This window comes from Pseudophryne corroboree, chromosome 4 (genome assembly GCF_028390025.1).
Source record: "Pseudophryne corroboree isolate aPseCor3 chromosome 4, aPseCor3.hap2, whole genome shotgun sequence".
Lineage (NCBI taxonomy): Eukaryota > Metazoa > Chordata > Amphibia > Anura > Myobatrachidae > Pseudophryne > Pseudophryne corroboree.
The window spans coordinates 374,275,753-374,297,231 of record NC_086447.1 but is presented as its reverse complement, the minus strand read 5'-3'; positions in this window follow the sequence as shown (position 1 = coordinate 374,297,231).

The following is a 21,479-nucleotide window of genomic DNA, read 5'->3' as shown; positions in this document are numbered from 1 at the left end:
CTTGGAATGAGAGGAAGCGGTGGGAACGCATAGACCGACTGAAATACCAACGGAGTTACCAGGGCATCCACTGCACTGGCTTGGGGGTCCCTTGACCTGAAACAATACCTCGGCAGCTTCTTGTTGAGGCGAGACGCCATCATGTCTATTTGTGGAATTCCCCAACGCCTTGTCACTTCTGCAAATACCTCTTGATGAAGAGCCCACTCTCCTGAATGGAGATCGTGTCTGCCGAGGAAATCTGCTTCCCAGTTGTCAACGCCCGGAAGGAAGACTGCTGACAGAGCGCTCACGTGCTGTTCCGCCCAGCGGAGAACTCTTGTGGCCTTCGCCATTGCCGCCCTGCTCTTTGTTCCGCCTTGGCGGTTTACGTACGCCACCGCTGTTATGTTGTCCGACTGGATCAGGACAGGGAGACCCTGAAGAAGGTTCTTCGCTTGCAGGAGGCCGTTGTAAATGGCTCTTAACTCGAGAACATTTATGTGAAGACAAGATTCCTGGCTTGACCATTTTCCCTGGAAACTTCTTCCTTGTGTGACTGCACCCCAGCCTCGGAGACTTGCATCTGTGGCCAGTAGGACCCAATCCTGGATTCCGAAGCGGCGTCCCTCTATAAGGTGAGCACCTTGCAGCCACCACAGGAGAGAAATCCTGGTCCTGGAAGATAGACTTATTTTCCGGTGCATGTGCAGGTGAGACCCGGACAATTTGTTCAGCAGATCCCACTGAAACACCCGGGCATGAAACCTGCCAAACGGAATGGCTTCGTAAGCCGCAACCATCTTCCCTAGCACTTGAGTGCATTGATGAATCAACACTCTTGCCGGTCTCAGAATCTCCTTGACCATGCTCTGGATTTCCAGAGCTTTTTCCGCCGGAAGAAACACCCTCAGTAGTTCCGTGTCTAGAATCATGCCCAAGAAGGGCAGCCGAGTTGTCGGAATCAAGTCAAACTTTGGCAAATTTAGAATTCAACCATGCTGTTGCAGAACGGTCAGGGAGAGTTCCACATTTCTTAGCAACTGCTCTTTTGATCTCGCCTTTATCAGGAGATCGTCCAAGTACGGGATATTTGTGACCCCTTGCTTGCGTAGGAGTACCATCATTTCCGCCATCACCTTGGCGAAGACCCTCGGGGCCGTGGAAAGCCCAAACGGCAACATCTGAAATTCGTAATGACAATCCTGCACCGCAAATCTTAGGAAGGCCTGATGAGCAGGATATATCGGGACGTGTAAGTAGGCATCCTTTATGTCGACTGACGCCATAAAATCCCCCCCTTCTAGGCTGGAGATCACAGCTCGAAGAGATTCCATCTTGAACTTGAAAGTTTTCAAGTATGGATTGAGGGATTTTAGGTTCAGAATCGGTCTGACCGAACCATCCGGCTTCAGTATGACAAAGAGGCTCAAATAGAACCCTTCCCCCCGTTGGGATGGGGGAACGGGGACAATGACCCTCTGTTGACACAACTTTTGTATCGCAGCATTTACCACTTCTCTTTCTGGAAGAGAAACTGGCAAGGCCGATTTGAAAAAGCGGTGGGAGGGGGGCATCTCCTGAAACTCCAGTTTGTACCCTTGGGACACTATGTCTAAGACCCAAGGATCCAGGGCTGATTGAAACCAGACCTGACTGAAGATTCGGAGATGATCCCCCACCAGCACGGAGTCCCGCAGGGGAGCCCCAGCGTCATGCGGTTGACTTGGTAGAGGCGGGGGAGGACTTTTGGTCCTGGGCGCCAGACACAGCAGGGGATCTTTTTCCCCTTCCTCTACCCTTTGAAGCGAGGAAAGACCAGCCCTTTCCTTTTTTGTATTTATTAGGCCGAAAGAACTGCATCTGATACTGGGGCGCCTTTTTCTGTTGTGTGGGAACATAAGGAAGAAAAGAAGACTTACCCGCAGTAGCGTTATGACACCAGGTCAGCAAGGCCGTCACCAAACAAGACACTACCTTTAAAAGGGAGAGCTTCCATAGCTTTCTTGGAGTCGGCATCAGCATTCCATTGATGAATCCACAGCGCCCTCCTGGCCGAGACCGCCATGGCATTGGCCCTTGATCCCAAGAGGCCAATATCCCTCGCCGCATCCTTCAGGTAATCTGCAGCGTCCTTGATATAACCAAGAGTCAAAAGAATGTTATCCTTATCAAGGGTATCCATGTCAGAAGCTAAATTATCAGCCCACTTAGCAATAGCACTACTCACCCACGCCGACGCCACAGCAGGCCCGAGAAGTGCACCAGTATTAACGAAAATGGCCTTCAATGTCGTCTCCTGCTTGCGATCCGCCGGATCCTTGAGGGCAGCCGTGTCCGGAGACGGAAGCGCCACCTTTTTGGACAGTCGGGACAGAGCCTTGTCCACATTGGGAGACGACTCCCATTTCTCCCTGTTGCCAGAGGGGAAAGGGGATATGCCATCAAAATTCTCTTGGGAATCTGCCACCTCTTGTCAGGCGACTCCCAAGCCTTTTCACAAAGAGCGTTCAGTTCATGAGAGGAGGGAAAAGTCACCTCAGGCTTTTTTCCCTTATACAAACAAACCCTCTTATCTGGAACAGGAGGCTCTTCAGAAATATGTAAAACATTTTTAATAGCCACAATCATCTACTGAATACTCTTAACCATTTTCGGATGTAAACTGGCCTCACTGAAGTCGACACTGGAATCAGAGTCCGTGTCGGTATCTGTATCTGCCATCTGGGTAAATGAACGTTTTTGTGACCCTGAGGGGTTCTGTACCTGAGACAAAGCGTCCTCCATGGATTTTCTCCATGCTTGTGTCTGAGAATCAGATTTATCTAGCCTCTTAGACAATAATGCCACGTTTGCATTCAATGCACTTAACATATTTACCCAATCAGCAGTCGGCTGTGCCGACAGAGTCATTCCCAAATCTTTCTCCACGCCCCCAGTAACTTCCTCCGGGGAGGAACACTCAGCCTCAGACATGTTGATACGCAGTACCGACACACCCACACTCACACCGGCCAAAGAAAGGGGACAGACCCACAGGGAAGCCTGTAGAGAGAACAGAGGGAGTATGCCAGCTCACACCCCAGCGCCCATATACAATACAAATAATATATGTTGTTTGCGCTGTAAAATATAAACATATAAAGCACCAAATTGCCTGTGCCCCTCCCCCCTCCCCCCCGCTCAAATTTGAATTTATTTATACTGGCGGGGGTATTGTATACGGTGCCCGGGCACCGAATATGCCTCTTGCCAGTGAAAAAAAGACCCTCAGTAACTGCTGCCCAGGGCGCTCCCCCCAGCGCCCTGCACCCTGTGAGTGCCGTTGGTGTGTGTGTGCGGGAGCATGGAGCGCAGCGCGACCGCTGCGCTGTACCTCCGTTACTGAAGTCTTCTGCCGTCACTGAAGTCTTCTGTTCTTCTAATACTCACCCAGCTTCTTTCTTCTGGCTTCTGTGAGGGGGGTGACGGCGCGGCTCCGGGAACAAGCAGCTAGGCGCACCAAGTGATCGAACCCTCTGGAGCTAATGGTGTCCAGTAGCATAAGAAGCAGAGCCTTTAAACTAAGAAGAAGTAGGTCTGACTTCTCTCCCCTCAGTCCCACGATGCAGGGAGCCTGTAGCCAGCAGGTCTCCCTGAAAATAAAAAACCTAACAAAAGTCTTTCCAGAGAAACTCAGTAGAGCTCCCCTAGTGTGTGTCCAGTCACTCCTGGGCACATAATCTAACTGAGGTCTGGAGGAGGGGCATAGAGGGAGGAGCCAGTTCACACCCAGTCAAAGTCTTTTTAGTGTGCCCATGTCTCCTGTGGATCCCGTCTATACCCCATGGTCCTTTTGGAGTCCCCAGCATCCTCTAGGATGTAAGAGAAAGTAAATACTCCAAAACATTTTTAGATTCTGAATCAGCTTTCCATGTACGTAGCCAAACTGCTCTGCCAGCAGCTACTGTTGAAGCTGATGCCCTGGAGGCAATTGTACCCATATCCAAAGTGCTTCTTCCAAGAACATCGCATCCTGTTTTATATGTGCCATATGAGATTTTTGCTCTCTAGATGCCATTGAAAGATCTCCTTCCAATGCATCAGCCTAGGCAGCCACTGCTTTTGCCATCCAAGCTGAAGCCATGGCTGGACTTATGACTGCCCCAGACAGGAAAAAAAATGTTTTAAAAACCCATCCACTCTCCTATCCGTGACATCATTTAATGATGCTGAAGGCAGAGGTAATGTCAATTTTCGCACTAATTGAATAACATGTGTATCTACTTTGGGGGCCACCTCCCTCTTTAAACAATCCCCAGCTGGAAGAGGATAATTGGAATTCTATTTCCTAGGAATTCTAAAACTTCTTACTGGGCATAGCCCAAGCCTCTTCCATGATTTCCGTCAGCTGATCTGACCTAGGAAACTCAGTCTTAACTGTTTTGGGACGTTTAAACACAGGTGCCTTGGATTTTAACACAGGGTCTGCTGATTCTTCTAAGGATAGAATGGCTTTCATTGCATTAATTAACTCAGCTATGTCCACTGAGCTGAGGCCTACCTCATCCTCCGATGAGTCCTCAACTGAAACATGTGTAGACAGTGAAGATATAGATTTACTTACCACTGGCTTTTTAGCCTGTTTCTTTTGAGAGGCTGCTGCTGGAAGTGATAAACCGCAGGTGGGAAGCTGGATGTAAGGGTTAATCATGTAACCTATCCCTGGTACAGAAGTTGGAATTATCCGCTCAGCTATACTGGATAATGTTTGTGCAAACATAGCCCAAGGAGGATCAACTTGCACATGTATCTGCCTTGTACTATTCAAGAGACCTTGGTGAAAGTTAAAACAATTTGCACACAAACCATCCTGAACCAGATCCTGAGAGGTTAACCCAGCTTTTCAAGACAAACATGATATGAATGTTGGTGTTGCTGTGAGAGTATCTTCCTCACCTTTGTCACTCTTAGACATGATAAATAATCAACACTTACACAGTGTACTACACAATTTGTGGCTGTAATCACTTTAAGACTCTATAAAGTGACATACAATCCGACCCTACCCTCGTATACACCAGCATTGAGGATTAGATTAGATAGAAAAAAAACGGACAGCAATCACACTAGCAGTCAGTCACGTTATACATTAGTATAATAAGCAATATGAGTACATAATCAACTACAGATACATTTCAAGTATGTAGGAGAAACATATTACTGCATTACTTTATAAAAGTTTTAACCGTATTCAGATGCATAGCGAAAAGAAACCACAGTAATATTATCAGACTCATATGCATTATGCACTTATACAACTATCCGTACTCAAAAGGTAGAGACTTAGTGCTGTATAACCTATGCTCAGTAGAGTGGGATACAGGGAGACTTACACCGCTTCCAGGATCGATCAATACGTCTGCGAACGCTGAGTGGATCCAGATGCTATTAGTGTACACCGCCGTTCCGTGAACCTATAGTGAACACAGATGCCCAAGTGAACACTGACGCACCAGTCACACAGCCGCCTATGCTGCGACTGGGTCCCTTAGTACACAGCATCATAGATGGAAGCGAGAAAACAGTTCATGGCGGGAGACCTGGAGGAAACTGGTCATGAACCGAAGAGTGGCGACCAGGAGAGCGTTTGACTCCTCACTGCTGACATAAACCCTAGGGATCGGGGCCTCATACTACTCCTGGAGCCTATGATCCCTAAGGGCTAGCACTGGTGCACCCGAGGTGGCAGCCGCGTCAGCGACTGTTTGGTAGTCTCCTCCCAAAACAGTGCGGCTGTGTCTGCGTTCCCCCTCTAAGCGGAACTGATGCCTTACCTTCTCCCTGTGCTCCGGCCACAGCTTGGTAACGTCTGCTGGACTTGCTAGTATATCCGGCACAGAAGCTCGCCGAAACAGCACTGTACTCGTGGGTAAGCGTTGTCGCGACCCGGCGGAGAGTTGTTGGAGCGACTCTTTCTAAGGTACGTATAAGACGCTTTTTAGAAAGATCGCTCAAGAAAAATAGTCAGACTATAAAAATAAAATAAGAAAGCTTATGGCTGCTAAAAAACAGCAGCCCTCTTGACCATGGTCCGGCTACTGCCGCACCAAACAAAAAACTGATTTGCCTGGAGCCAGAATGCGGGTATATATGGATGGGCCTGTTGCATGCTGGGAGGCTGAAAGCTTTGACCGTTTGGTACAAATCCGCTTTCGCTCATCATATCCCAATGTTATCCTGTGGATAACCTGTGGACCGTGCTGGAGAAACACCCCATGGTTGCTATTAAAATAATTTCAATGTTCTACCTTTCTCTTAAATCCTAGAGGATATTGGGGTCCACATTAGTACTATGGGGTATAGACGGGTCCATGGGCACGTTAAGAAATTAATAGTGTGGGCTGGCTCCTCCCTCTATGCCCCTCCTACCAGACTCAGTTTAGAAAATGTACCTGGAGGAGCCGGTCACGCTTATGGAAGCTCCTGAAGTTTTCTGCATTTATTTTTCTATTTGTTATTTTCAGGCAGGGCTAGGTGGTACCAGACTGCCTGCTTTGTGGGACTTAGGGGGGAGAACGGCCCAACTTCCTGAAGAGTTAATGGTCCCGTTTCTCCGCTGACGGGACACTGAGCTCCTGAGGGAGTCATTTGCAAGACCCAACACGGCAAGCGTACCCTCCCGCAGCACGCCGTCACCCCTAACCGAGCCAGAAGAAAGAATAGTGGTTAGCAGAACGCCGGCGTCCTGGTTAGCGGGTCGCAGTCGGTAATGGCACAGGGGTAGGAGCGCAGCGCTGAAGGCTGCGGCTCCAGAGTAATATGCTGTGAGGTGTGTATCCGCGGTGAGGGCCGAGCTGAAGCCACTACAAGTACCCATACTGGCATCATTAGCTTATAGGGGCTCTAACCCACTGTTAAGCACACTAAATTACCTCAGCCAGTCTAAAAAAACGGGAAGACCGCGCGCCGTTAAGGGGGCAGGACTTCACTATGAGCGGATCCAGCAGAAGGAATCTTATTTTAATGTAAAGAAGAAATCCTCAGCTACTTTTCCTGCATCCAAAGAGTTCAATTCTCTGTTTGAAGTAACTTGGGTAAATCCAGAGAAAACATTTCAGATCCCTAAGAGGTTGCTCATTTCCTTACCTTTCCCTCGGGAGGATAGGAAGAAATGGGAAAAACCACCGATCATAGATGTATCTGTATCTAGATTGTCATGTTAATTATTTTACCTGTCCCAGGCGCAGCCTCCTTAAAGGACACGACTGGCCGCAAGAGTGAGACCTCTCTCAAATCCCTGTGGAGTGGCCCAGAGGCCCACTATTGCTTGTGCATGGATCCCTAGGGCCATTGCAAAATGGTCAGGTAACCTAACTGATGATTTGGATTCTCTACTCAGGGGAGAGATCGTTTAGCTCCTGCAACAAAAGACTCTGCAAATTTTATGGTGGAGGCCATGAAAGAAATAGGTTTGCTCAACTGCGGACGCGGATTCCAGGAAAGACGTGGAGAGCCTACCTTTCACAGGTGAGGCCTTGTTTGGAGATGATCTGGATACGTGGATATCCAAGGCAACGGAGGGTAAGTCTGCATATCTTCCTTCCGTATCACCCCCAGCTAGGAAGTCCTCCTCTGCTCCAACGTTGCAGTCCTTTCGGACAGCGAAATTTAAGAATCCTCTACAGTCTTCAGAGGTGCTAGAGGTAAACCCAGAAAACCGGCAACTGCAGGTTCACAGGAACGGAGCTCAGGTTCTGCTTCCTCAAAGCCTTCAGCTTGACGGTGTACCACACTGCCTGAAGGACAGGCAGGTGGGAGCCCGATTAAAAGATTTCAGTCACATATGAGCACAATCATGCCTAGTTCCATGGGTCAAAAATCTTATTGCCCAGGGTTACAGACTGAAGTTTCAGAACCCCACCTCACAGATTCTTCAAATCAGGCTTACCAGCTTCTCAGGAAGCAAGTATAATCCTATGAGAGGCAATTCAAAAGCTGGTACAGACCCAGATCATTGTCCCAGTTCCATCTCAGCTACAAGACAGGAGTTACTATTACAACCTGTTTGTGGTTCCGAAACCGGACGGTTCAGTAAGGCCCATTTTAAAGGGATTCCTGGTGTCTCTGGATATCAAGGATGCGTACCATCATATTCCGATCTGGGCGCATCATCAGCCTTACCTAAGATTTGGATTACAGGACTGTCACTGCCAGTTCCAGGACCTGTCATTTGTCCTTTTCACAGCACAGAGGGTGTTCACCAAGGTTATGGCAGATATGATGCTTCTCCTCCACCAACAGGGAGTGACCATAATTCCATACCTGGACGATCTGCTGATAAAGGCATCATCCAGGGAGAGGTTGTTGGAAAGCATTTCCCTTTCAACTCGACTACTCCAGTATCACGGGTGGATTCTGAACCTACCAAAATCTCACCTGGAACCAACACAGAGACTTCCGTTCCTGGTAATGATACCGGATACGGAAGCACAGAAGATGGTCCTTCCATTGGAAACGGCATTGGTAATCCAATCAATGGTCCGGGATGTCCTGAAGCCAGCGCGGATATCGGTGCATCTGTGCACTCGTCTTCTAGGGAAGATGGTAGCCTCCTACGAGGCGCTGCAGTACGGAAGATTTCACGCAAGGCACTTCCGGCTGGATCTCTTGGAAAAATGGTCCGGATCACATCTTCACATGCACCAAAGGATTAGTCTGTCGCCAAAGGCCAGAATTTAGCTTCTGTGGTGGCTCCAGACTTCTCACCTGTTCGAGGGCCGCTGGTTTGGGATTCAAAATTGGATTCTACTAACCACAGATGCAAGCCTCAGAGGTTGGGGATCAGTCACCCAGTGGAAACAGTTCGAAGGAAAATGGTCAAGCCAGGAAACCATTCTTCCAAACAACATTCTGGAACTAGGGCCATATACAACGCCTTTCTACAGGCATCGCGTCTTCCTCAAGATCAAGCCATTCTAGTGCAGGTCGGACAATGTGACGGCAGTAACGTACATGAACCAACAGGGCGGAACGAAGAGCAGAACAGCCATGTCAGAGGTAACAAGAACTCCTCTCTGGGCACAAAGACACGCTGTGGCGTTGTCGGCAATCTTCATTCCAAAAGTAGACAACTGGGAAGCAGACTTCCTCAGCGGACACGACCTCCACCCAGGAGAGTGGGGTCTTCAGCCGGAGGTGTTCAAGTACTTAACACGTCTGTGGGGGATTCCACAAATCGACATGATGGCCTCTCGTCTAAACAAGAAGCTCAGTCGGTATTGTCCCAGGTCAAGGGACCCACACGCAGTGGCGGTGGATGCTCTGGCATCCCCATGAAGCTACCAGATGTTTATGTGTTTCTGCCTCTTACGTTGATCCCAAGAATTCTCAAAAGAAAGAATAGGGCAAGAAGTTCAAGCAATTCTCATTGCTCCAGACTGGCCAAGAAGGGCTTAGTATGCGGATCTACTGGACCTGCTCCTGGAGGATCCGTGGCCTCTACCTCTTTGTGAGGATCTCCTGCAACAGGGGCCGTTCGTCTATCAAGACGTACCACGGCTACGTTTGATGGCACAGAGGTTGAGCGTCAAATTCTAGCACGGAAAGGGATCGCGGACAAGGTTTTTCCGATTTTGATCCAAGCCAGAAAAGGGGTAACGTCTAAGCATTACCGCCGTATTTGGAAAAAGTAAGTCTCTTGGTGTGAGAACAGGAAATTTCCTGCGCTGGAATTTCAACTGGGACGTTTTCTGTTTTTTCTGCAGTCAGGTGTGGATGTGGGCCTACGTCTGGGCTCCTTGAAGGTCCAGATTCCGGCCTTATCCATTTTCTTCCAGAAACAATTGGCTTCCCTTCCTGAGGTTCAGACATTCTTGAAGGGTGTTCTGCACATCCAACCGCCCTTTGTGCCTCCCACGGCACTTAAGGGTCTCAACGTGGTGTTGCAGTTTCTCCAGTTAGAATGGTTTGAGCCCTTACAGGAGGTTGATGTAAAGTTTCTTACGTGGAAGGCTTTCACACTGGGATCAGTACGTATTACCGCCGGACGGAATCCCGGCGGTCGGAATACCGACACCGGGTTCCCGACCGGCACAATCCCGACAGGGGGGAGCGCAACGCAGCCCCTTGCGGGCTCGCTGCGCTCGGTCCACTAACTTATTCTCCCTCTATGGGTGTCGTGTACACCCACAGAGGGAGAATATGTCGGGAATGTTCCGGTCGGGATACCGGTGTCGGTATTCCGTCCGGCGGGATCTTGACCGCGTACCGTCAAACTGTTGGCCTTGGCTTCTGCCAGGCGTGTGTCAGAACTGGGGGCATTGTCTCACAAGAGCCCTTAATTTGATATTTCATGAGGATAGAGCTGAACTCAGAACTTGTCTGCAATTTCTCCCGAAGGTGGTATCTGTATTTCGTATCAACCAACCTATTGTGGTTCCGGTGGTTACAGACACCTCTTCTACCTCAAAGTCCCTAGATGTTGTGAGGGCTTTGAAGGTGTATGTGAAGCGAACAGCTCGTCACAGAAAATCGGACTTGCTATTTGTCCTCTATGATCCCAATAAAATTGGGTGTCCTGCTTCAAAGGAGTCTATTGCTCGCTGGATCAGGCTTACTATCCAGCATGCTTACTCTCCGGCAGGTTTGCCGGTTCCAAGATCTGTACAGGCCCACTCTACTAGGTCGGTGGGTTCTTCCTGGGCGGCTGCCCGGGGTGTCTCGGCTTTACAGCTCTGCCGAGCAGCTACTTGGTCAGGTTCGAACACGTTTGCTAAGTTCTAAAAGTTCGATGCTTTGGCCTCTGAGGACCTTCAGTTTGGTCGATCAATTCTGCAGGAACCTCAGCACTCTCCCACTCAGTTTTGGGAGCTTTGGTACATCCCCATGGTACTAATGTGGACCCCAGTATCCTCTAGGACGTAAGAGAAAATAGGATTTGAATTACCTACTGGTAAAATCCTTTTCTCGTAGTCCGTAGAGGATACTGGGCGCCCGCCCAGTGCTTCGTACTTCCTGCACTGTTACTTGGTTAAGTATTGTTGTTTGGTTCAGCTGTTGCCATTCCTGGTTCAAGTTTGGTTAGCATGGCTTTCCTCTTGTTTTCTTGGTGTGTGCTGGTTTGAATCTCACCACTGTCTTTGTATATCCTTCTCTCAAAGTATGTCCGTCTCCTCGGACACAGTTTCTAGACTGAATCTGGTAGGAGAGGCATAGAGGGAGGAGCCAGCCCACACTATTAATTTCTTAAAGTGCCCATGGCTCCTAGTGGACCCGCCTATACCCCATGGCAATAATGTGGACCCCAGTATCCTCTACGGACTGCGAGAAAAGGATTTACCAGTAGGTAATTAAAATCCTATTTAAACACACCAGTAAGTGCAGAGCTTGGTAAATAAAATCCTGTGATACCAACTGTTGAACATGAAGGAGGAAGTGTGATGGTATGCAGCTCTTTTCCTGGATGGCACAGATTGACTGGGATACTAACACAGAAGAAATACCCTCATCTATTTCTAGTAGCCCATGTCGACTTTTTGACCCTGTCCACCTAATGCACGTCTACCATTAGTGGTAGAACTATCGCCTGTAGACCTTTTTAGTGTAGATCTAATAACACACACCCGCTGTTAATTCAGTGTTTTTACGGAATTTAGGGGAGAAATATAGCTTCCCTCTAACACTAAGGGGTCTGTGTACTAATAATCGCGGCAGTGCTGTGATTAACAATCCATATAGCGACTGATAACAGGATTTTAATACCTACCGGTAAATCCTTTCCTCCTAGTCGGTAGAGGATGCAGGGGACGTTTCAAGAACCATGGGGTATAGACGGGATCCGCAGGAGACATGGGCACTTTAAGACTTTAAATGGGTGTGAACTAGTCATGGGCAAAGTGATTCACTGAACTGAGTCGAGACACATGACTCAGTTCAGTGAAGTGTCTCGAGTCAGTGTCTCGGCACATGAGTCATGACTCATTTGTATTGGAATGTAATGCAGAGACTACACATGAATCAGTGAGTTGCCAGTGCTGGCAGATAAGTGCTGGACTCATGGAGGGAGTTATTCAGCTGCAGTGATTGTGCAGTGCATCTGGGGGATGCAGCTGCTTATGCACCGATTGTTAATAATATATTAACATAGATTCACTGTTATGTTGATATATTATTAATTAATAACCACTTATTGCACACTAGTTACAGAATATGCACATTACTTCTGGCTGAGGAGAGAAAGCTTAACAGCCATGAAACACATCATTCAGTCTGTAACTAAACCAAATAAAAACATTTTTTTTTATTTTGCATACTTTGCTAATTGGATGATTTTAGGTGGGCTTGTATTTATTATATTATCCACTATCTAGCCTCCAGGGAGTTTGCCACCCACAATCACATTGAGCAGGAACAGTGAGTTGAGAACACTGAGCTGAGAGCATTGTACCACAGGGGCTCCACCTCCTGCAGGCTTATACTGCATGAATCAGATCCATCCACTGAGTCACTGAGTCGTCAACTCACTGGCAGACTCAGGATGAATCATGATTCATGACATGACTCAGGCACAGCAGCACAGCACTCACTGACTGGTGAGTCGTGACTGCTCCCTCCCCCCTCCCACTGGGTGTCACCTGGTATAGCCTCTGGCCAATCACAGCTAAAGACACACAGCAGAACACACTGACTGAAGGACACACTGAGTTTCCTCCCTCTGGCTGAGAGAGGCTACTGCTGCAGCTGTCTCGACTCATTAAACAGTGAGTGACTCGAATCATTCATACTTCCTGATGATTCGAGTCACTGTGCTGAGACAGTGAGTCAGTAGCCATCTCTAGTGTGAACTGGCTCCTCCTTCTATGCCCCTCCTCCAGACTCCAGTTATAGGAACTGTGCCCAGGGAGACGGACATTTCGAGGAAAAGGATTTATTGTTAAACTAAGGGTGAGATACGCACCAGCTCACACCACCAAACACGCCGTACAACCTGGCATTAAATAGAATTCCAGTCAACGGCATGAACAAAGTCAGCAACAGGCTGACCATAACCAAAGCACAACCTTTGTGTAACACAAGCAATAACTATTAAACAAGTACTGCAGATAGAGTCCGCACTGGGACGGGCGCCCAGCATCCTCTACGGACTAGGAGAAAAGGATTTACCGGTAGGTATTAAAATCCTATTTTCTCATACGTCCTAGAGGATGCTGGGGACGCTTAAAGAACCATGGGGTTTATACAAAAGCTCCAGAACGGGCGGGAGAGTGCGGATGACTCTGCAGCACCGATTGACCAAACATGAGGTCTTCCTCAGCCAGGGTATCAAACTTGTAGAACTTAGCAAAAGTGTTTGAACCCGACCAAGTAGCCGCTCGGCAAAGCTGTAACGCCAAGACCCCTCGGGCAGCCGCCCAAGATGAGCCCACCTTTCCTGTAGAATGGGCCTTCTCCGATTTCGGTAACGGCAATCCCGCCGTAGAATGAGCATGCTGAATCGTATTACAGATCCAGCGTGCAATAGTCTGCTTGGAAGCAGGAGCCCCAATCTTGTTGGGAGCATACAGGACAAACAGAGCCTCCGTTTTCCTAATCTGAGCCGTTCTGGTGACATAGATTATCAAAGTTCTGACCGCATCGAGAGACTTCGATTCCGCCAAGGCTTCAGTAGCCACTGGACCACAATAGGTTGGTTCATGTGAAAAGATGATACCACTTTTGGTAGAAATTACTGACAAGTTCTCAACTCCGCTCTATCTACATGGAAGATCAAATAAGGGCTCTTGTGAGACAAAGCCGCCAATTCAGACACCCGCCTTGCGGAGGCCAAGGCCAACAGCATGACCACTTTCCAAGTGAGGAATTTAAGCTCAACCTTATGTAAAGGTTCAAATCAATGAGATTGCAAGAACTGCAACACCACGTTAAGATCCCATGGTGCAACTGGGGGCACAAAGGGAGGTTGAATGTGCAGCACTCCCTTCACGAAGGTCTGAACTTCTGGAAGGGAGGCCAATTCTTTCTGAAAGAAAATTGATAAGGCCGAAATTTGTACCTTAATGGAACCTAACTTTAGGCCTGCATTCACACCTGCTTGCAAAAAAATGGAGATACCGCCCCAGCTGAAATTCTTCCGTAGGAGCCTTCTTGGATTCACACCAAGATACATATTTTCTCCAAATACGGTGGTAATGCCTCGCCGTTACTTCTTTTCTAGCCTGAAGTAGTGTGGGAATGACTTCACTGGGAATACCATTTCGCGCTAGGATTTGGCGTTCAACCGCTATGCCATCAAACGCAGCCGTGGTAAGTCTTGATACATGCACGGTCCTTGCTGTAACAGGTCCTCTCGTAGAGGAAGAAGCCAGGGATCTCCTATGAGTAATTCCTGAAGATCCGGATACCAGGCCCTCCTTGGCCAGTCTGGAACAATGAGTATCGCCTGAACCCTTGTTCTTCTTATGATCTTTATCACCTTTGGAATGAGTGGAAGTGGAGGGAACACATAGACCGACTGAAACACCCACGGTGTCACTAGGGCGTCCACCGCTATTGCTTGAGGGTCCCTCGACCTGGAACAATATCTCCGAAGTTTCTTGTTGAGGCGAGACGCCATCATGTCTATTTGAGGAATTCCCCAACGACTTGTCACTTCTGTGAAGACCTCTTGATGAAGACTCCACTCTCCTGGATGGAGATCGTGTCTGCTGAGGAAGTCTGCTACCCAGTTGTCCACGCCTGGAATGTAGACTGCTGACAGAGCGCTTGCATGTCTTTCCGCCCAGCAAAGAACTTTTGTGGCCTCCGCCATCACTGCTCTGCTCTTTGTTCCGCCCTGGCGGTTTACGTACGCCACTGCTGTCATGTTGTCCAACTGAATCAAGACGGGCAGACCGCAAAGAAGATGTTCCGCTTGCAGAAGGCCGTTGTAAATGGCCCTTAATTCCAGAATGTTTATGTGCAGACAAGCTTCCTGGCTTGACCATTTTCCCTGGAAATTTTCCCCCTGTGTGACTGCTTCCCAGCCTCGGAGACTTGCATCCGTGGTCACCAGGATCCAATCCTGGATCCTGAACCTGCGTCCCTCTAGGACCGGGGTGGCCAACCAGTCAGTGACAAAGAGCCAAAAAGCCTTGTTAGGTACGTTAAAGAGCCGACATCGAGCCGATGGGGCACATGCAAAAATGGAATGTGGCCTTGTGCCTGCTAGACCACACCCCTAGTATAAAATACATTGAAAAAGCCAGAACGACATAAAATACATTTTTTAAAGCCAAATCCATTGAAAAAGCCACTTTCACATAATAAACTTCAGCTCCCCCATGTGTCACTCCTGCTAGCACCCTCCTATGTCACTCTAGCCAGCTCTCCCATGTGTCACTGCTTCCAGCACCGTCCCGCGTCACTCCTGCCAGGACCCTCTCCTGTGTCTCTCCAGCCAGCTCTGCCATGTGTCACTCCTGCTAGCACCCTCCTATGTCACTCCAGCCAGCTCTCCCATGTGTCACTACTGCCAAGACCCTGCTGTGGCATTCCAGCCAGGTCTCCCATGTGTCACTACTGCCAAGACCCTGCTGCTTTACTGCAGCCAGCTCGCCCATGTGTCACTCCAGCCAACACCCTCCTGTCACTCCAGCCAGCTCTTCCATGTGTCACTCCTGCTAGCACCCTCCTATGTCACTCCAGCCAGCTCTCCCATGTGTCACTATTGCCAAGACCCTGCTGTGTCACTCCAGCCAGGTCTCCCATGTGTTACTCCAGCCAACACCCTCCTGTCACTCCAGCCAACACCCTCCTGTCACTCCAGCCAGCTCTTCCATTTGTCACTTCTGCTAGCACCCTGCTGTGTCACTCCAGCCAGCTCTCCCATGTGTCACTACTGCCAAGACCCTGCTGTGTCACTCCAGCCAGGTCTCCCATGTGTCACTACTGCCAAGACCCTGCTGTGTCACTCCAGCCAGGTCTCCCATGTGTCACTCCAGCCAACACCCTCCTGTCACTCCAGCCAGCTCTCCAATGTGTCACTACTGCCAAGACCCTGCTGTGTCATTCCAGCCAGGTCTCCCATGTGTCACTACTGCCAAGACCCTGCTGCTTCACTCCAGCCAGGTCTCCCATGTGTCACTACTGCCAAGACCCTGCTGTCACTCCAGCCAGCTCGCCCATGTGTCACTCCAGCCAACACCCTCCTGTCACTCCAGCCAGCTCTTCCATGTGTCACTCCTACTAGCACCCTCCTATGTCACTCCAGCCAGCGCCCCCGTGTCACTCCAGCCAGCTCTCCCTTGTGTCACTACTGCCAAGACCCTGCTGTGGCATTCCAGCCAGGTCTCCCATGTGTCACTTCAGCCAACACCCTCCTGTCACTCCAGCCAACACCCTCCTGTCACTCCAGCCAGCTCTTCCATTTGTCACTCCTGCTAGCACCCTGCTGTGTCACTCCAGCCAGCTCTCCCATGTGTCACTACTGCCAAGACCCTGCTGTGTCCCTCCAGCCAGGTCTCCCATGTGTCACTACTGCCAAGACCCTGCTGTGTCACTCCAGCCAGCTCGCCCATGTGTCACTCCAGCCAACACCCTCCTGTCACTCCAGCCAGCTCTTCTATGTGTCACTCCTGCTAGCACCCTCCTATGTCACTCCAGCCAGCTCTCCCATGTGTCACTATTGCCAAGACCCTGCTGTGTCACTCCAGCCAGGTCTCCCATGTGTTACTCCAGCCAACACCCTCCTGTCACTCCAGCCAACACCCTCCTGTCACTCCAGCCAGCTCTTCCATTTGTCACTTCTGCTAGCACCCTGCTGTGTCACTCCAGCCAGCTCTCCCATGTGTCACTACTGCCAAGACCCTGCTGTGTCACTCCAGACAGGTCTCCCATGTGTCACTCCTGTCAACACCCTCCTGTCACTCCAGCCAGCTCTTCCATGCGTCACTCCTGCTAGCACCCCCCTTTGACACTCCAGCCAGCACCCCGTGTCACTCCAGCCAGCTCTCCCATGTGTCACTCCTGCTACCACCCTCCTATGTCACTACAGCCAGCTCTCCCATGTGTCACTCCTGCTACCACCCTCCTATGTCACTACAGCCAGCTCTCCCATGTGTCACTCCTGCTACCACCCTCCTGTCACTCCAGCTAGCTCTCCCATGTGTCACTTCTGCCAACACCCTCCTGTCACTCCAGCCAGCTCTCCCATGTGTCACTCCTGCTACCACTCTCCTTTGTCACCCCAGCCAGCTCTCCCATGTGTCACTTCTTCCAGAACCCTCCCGCGTCACTCCTGTCAGGACCCTCCTGTGTCTCTCCAGCCAGCTCTGCCATGTGTCACTCTAGCCCACCCTCATGTATCACTACAGCCCCCCCATCAACTCATGCCATTGCATCAGTCCCTAATGTGTCCTCTGTTTGCTTGTGGGTGTCTCACCTCTAGTATCTGGCTCCTTTAGTTTTCAGTCCCTGTAGTGCTACTGCGTGTCTGGCTGGAGTGCAGCGGTTTCTGTATCTGTTGTGGTCACATGATTTAGAGTGTTGGGAGCCACATTTGAATAAAGAAAGAGCCACATGCGGCTCAAGAGCCACAGGTTGGCCACCGCTGCTCTAGGAGGTGAGAACTGTGCAGCCACCACAGGAGAGAGATTCTGGTCCTGGAAGATAGGACTATTTTCCGGAGCATGTCCAGGCTAGACCCGGACCACTTGTCCAACAGGTCCCACTGAAACACCCTGGCATGGAACCTGCCAAACTGAATGGCCTCGTAGGCCGCCACCATCTTCCCCAGCAACCGAGTGCATTGATGAATCAACACTCTTGCCGGTTTCAGAATCTGTTTGACCATGTTCTGGATTTCCAGAGCCTTTTCCACTGGAAGAAAGACTCTCTGTAATTCTGTGTCCAGAATCATACCCAAGAATGACAGCCGTGTTGTCAGAACCAACTGTGATTTTGGCAAGTTTAGGAGCCAACCATGTTGTTGCATAATTGCCAGGGAGAGCGTAACGTTTTTCAGTAATAGCTCCTTGGATCTCGCCTTTATCAGGAGATCGTCCAAGTACGGGATAATTGTGATTCCTTGCTTGCGCAAGAGAACCATAATTTCCACCATCACTTTGGTGAAAATCCTCGGAGCCGTGGACAGACCAAACGGCAACGTCTGAAATTGGTAATGACAATCCTGAACAGCAAACCTCAGGTAAGCCTGATGCGGAGGATATATGGGGACGTGTAAGTAGGCATCCTTTATGTCGACCGACACCATAAAATCCCCCTCCTCCAGACTGGAGATCACTGCTCGGAGAGATTCCATCTTGAATTTGAATTTTTTTAGATAGAAATTGAGGGATTTTAGGTTCAGAATCGGTCTGACCGAGCCATCGGGCTTCGGGACCACGAACAGGCTCGAATAAAAGCCTTCTCTTCTGTGACGGGGGTACCGTGACAATGACTTGATTTTGAAACATCTTTTGTGTAGCAGCGCATACTACCTCCCTTTCCGGAAAAGAAGAGAAGCTGGCAAGGCCGATTTGAAAAATCGGTGAGGAGGCACGTCTTGAAACTCCAATTTGTATTCTTGGGCTACTATTTCTAATACCCAAGGATCCAGGGCCGAGCGAACCCAGACCTAACTGAAAAGTTGGAGACGTGCCCCCACCGGTGCGGACTCCCGCAGAGGAGCCCCAGCGTCATGCGGTGGATTTGGCAGAAGCCGGGGAGGACTTTTGCTCTTGGGAACCTGCCACAGCCGGTGACCTTTTTCCCCTACCTCTTCCTCTAGTACACAGTTTCTCAAACTCGGTCCTCAGGACCCCACACGGTGCATGTTTTGCAGGTCTCCTCACAGAATCGCAAGTGAAATAATTAGCTCCACCTGTGGACCTTTTAAAATGTGTCTGCGCGTAATTAATACACCTGTTCACCTGCTGGGTCACCTGCAAAACATGCACTGTGTGGGGTCCTGAGGACCGAGTTTGAGAACCCCTGCTCTAGTAGCAAGGAAGGAAGACCCTCGTCCTTTCTTGTATTTATTGGGCCGAAAGGTCTGCATCTGATAGTGGGGCGTTTCCTTTTGTTGTGCAGGGACATAAGGTAGAAATGATGACTTACCCGCGGTAGCCGTAGACAACAGGTCAGCGAGGCCGTCACCAAACCAGACACCACCTTTATACGGCAGAGACTCCACAGCCTTCTTAGAGTCAGCATCAGCATTCCATTGATGAATCCACAATGCCCTCCTAGCCGAGACTGCCATGGCATTGGCCCTTGATCCCAAAAGGCCAATATCCCTCGCAGCTTCCCTTAGGTAGGCTGCAGCGTCCCTGATAATAACCCAGTGTCAAAATAATGCTATCCCTACCCAGGGAATCTATATCAGATGACAAGTTATCTGTCGACTTTTCAATAGCGCTACTCACCCATGCCGAGGCAATGGCAGGTCTGAGCAGCGTACCCATAAATGGATTTCAATGAATTTTCCTGCTTACGATCCGCAGGATCCTTCAGGGCTGCTGTGTCAGGAGACGGAAGCGCCACCTTTTTGGACAGACGCGATAGAGCTTTGTCCACAGTGGGGGTTGACTCCCACTTTCCCCTTGATCCCAGAGGGGAACGAATATGCCACCGGAATTCTCTTAGGAATCTGTAACTTTTTGTCAGGATTTTACCAAGCCTTTTCAAAAAGAGTGTTCAGTTCATGAGAGGGAGGAAACGTTACCTCAGGTTTCTTTCCTTTAAACATACAGACCCTTGTGTCAGGAACAGCAGGATCCTCCGTGATATGTAAAATGTATTTTATCGCCACAATCATGTACTGAATGCTCTTAGCCAGTTTAGGATTCAATCTGGCATCACTATAGTCGACACTGGAGTCAGAGTCCATGTCAGTATCTGTATCCGCTATCTGGGTAAATGAACGCTTCTGCGACCAAGAGGGGGTCTGAACTTGTGACAATGCATCCTCAATGGATTTTCTCCATGCCTGGTTCTGAGACTCCGATTTATCTAATCTCTTATTTAATAGAGCCACATTTGCATTCAAACCACTCAAAACATTTACCCAATCAGCAGTCGGCGGTGCCAACAGGGTCACTCCCACAGTCTGTTCTGTCCCCACTCCAGCCTCCTCCTGGGAAGAGCACTCAGCCTCAGACATGCCGACACACGCGTACCGACACCCACAACCACACTGGGGCTATAGGGGACAGACCCACAGCAAAGCCTGTTAGAGAAACACAGAGGGAGTTTTGCCAGCTCACAACCCAGCCCGCTTTTTTTCACAAATTTATACTGGCAGGGGTCTGGTTTTAGTGCCCAGGCACTTTATACCTCTTTTGCCAGTTCATTAGTGAGGTGTTATGCTGCCCAGGGCGCCCCCCCCTGCGCCCTGCACCCTGTAGTGCCGCTGTGTGCGTGGGAGCATGGTATCTCAAAGCCGTCACTGAAGTCTTCTGATCTTCTTCTACTCACCCGTCTTCTGACTTCTGGCTCTGCAAGGGGGGTGACGGCGCAGCTCCGGGAACGAGCATCTAGGCGTACCTAGCGATCAGACCCTCTGGAGCTAATGGTCCAGTAGCCTAAGAAGCAGAGCCTTGAAACTCACAGAAGTAGGTCTGCTTCTCTCCCCTCAGTCCCACGAAGCAGGGAGCCTGTTGCCAGCAGGACTCCCTGAAAATAAAAAACCTAACAGTCTTTTTCAGAGAAACTCAGGAGAGCTCCTCAGTGTGCATCCAGTCTCACTGGGCACAGAATCTAACTGGAGTCTGGAGGAGGGGCATAGAGGGAGGAGCCAGTTTTGTTATCAATACAGATTAAAATAGATTACCAGTACAAAAATGAATTTGTTTTAGGCATTAAAAGATTATTATTTTTTTTCTATTACAAATGGGTTTAAAAGAATACATATAAAAGTTGTGGTCCATTAACCCAGAGTCTTTTTGTAACTTGAATTCATTCTTGGGAACATATAGTACATCAGAAATTAAACTAAATAACTGTAGTCTCAAATTTTACATACAATTGATTTCTCTTACACAGATGATAAGTTGCATACATGTATTGCAAACCATCAGCTTCCACACATTTTGGAAATAGTAGATACAAAAAAAGTAAGTCATTTACCAAGTAGTGCAGCCCATATAACTACTTCATATTTGGTTGTGCTTAGTTTTACTTGCATCATCTAATCACCTGTTATAAGTTACCGCATATTTGCACTTGTTTGTAAATGACCACAGTTTAATGATTTGAACTCCAATGTTCTCACTGTTCTTGACATAGCAGCAATTACATCAGGCATCATTACATTTAAGCTTGATATAGAGGGACAATCCTTTGTATATAGCACCTACAGATGGGGCATATCTCATTAGATAATGCTTGATAACAGAGAAAGCAGCAACAAACGTGTCCGCAGGGCAGTATTACACATTCTCGTGGTCTTGATATGCAGATTACGCAGAGTCTTTCAGAAGTAACCATGTCCTCTTCAGGCATCTCACCATCCATGTGCAGCTCATCCCACCATTCGTCCTTTA